A 1,190-nucleotide genomic window follows, 5' to 3' on the forward strand; every position below is an offset into this window, starting at 1 on the left:
ATACATACAAGATTAAAAAGAATTAGATTATGCATTATATTATATATAATATTTAAACTATACGCTTACATAGCACTTTTACCGTTAAAACAGAAGTTAGATTATGCATTATATTTATGTAGTAAACTATAGTTTATTAGAAATATAGCAACTTTCTACAACGTTGATCAATATATGGTCCTATTTTTTTCAAACTACGAAATGTGTTATAACTCCATATAAAACTCATACACCAATATTATATTTTGTAGAATGTAAATCATCCAATAAGAAATATAAAAAATAAAAACTTGTTTACAATGCGATATTGATTACAATACAGTTGACTACTATTGTTAGGTTGCAAAAAAAAATACAGCCAAGAAAGAATGAGAAGATATAAGCATGAAGGCAATAAATACATTTTTAAAACTCGCATGAAAATAAGAGATATATGTATAATCCATCAAAACCAATTATATTATGTATAAACATGAAACTTAAATGTCCAATGGCACTATATGTAATTAGTCTAGGCAAGCAAGAATTATTCACTAAATGTTATGAGAAGAGCTCTCATAATGACACATAAGTAATGTCAACATAAGTAATGTCAATCTTGATAATAACACATGAGGCAAAAGTTTATTATTTAGAATGATCCTCGAAATAATAGTAAAGGGATCATCAAATTCGACATTTGGTCGAAAAGTTTCAATTTCTATTGAACTATTAAGGGTCTTTTTTTTTTTAACACAGGCTATTAAGGGCCTACAAAGCATAATAAATATGAAAGGAGAAAATCAGAAAGAATAGTCGTTTCAAATAGCCCAAAACCAAACCTATAACCCAAGCAGCCCAAAAACAAACTCTAGAACCCAAAACATCATACTCCATTCGATCTTTGTGGGAATGGACTGGACTATGAAGGGGAATCGTACCAATGAGACCAGCAGATACGGGAGTCGACCCTAATCAATAGTGATAAAATCTTTTTACCGTAAGAACCGGTTTACTACCTTCGAGGATGTAGCAGAAAACTGCAATATTTAACGGAAGAGAGGGCTTGGATTTGGTGAAATCAAATCTTGGTTGAGAATTTGATGCCGAGAATCCTAGTTTGACTGACTTTGACATGAAGAGAATCCAACACCCTTATTTTACTAACTGGATCTTAAAACAGATGCCAAAAATAATGGTAGATCTAGCCT

Source organism: Brassica oleracea, chromosome C1, assembly GCF_000695525.1.
Source record: "Brassica oleracea var. oleracea cultivar TO1000 chromosome C1, BOL, whole genome shotgun sequence".
NCBI lineage: Eukaryota > Viridiplantae > Streptophyta > Magnoliopsida > Brassicales > Brassicaceae > Brassica > Brassica oleracea.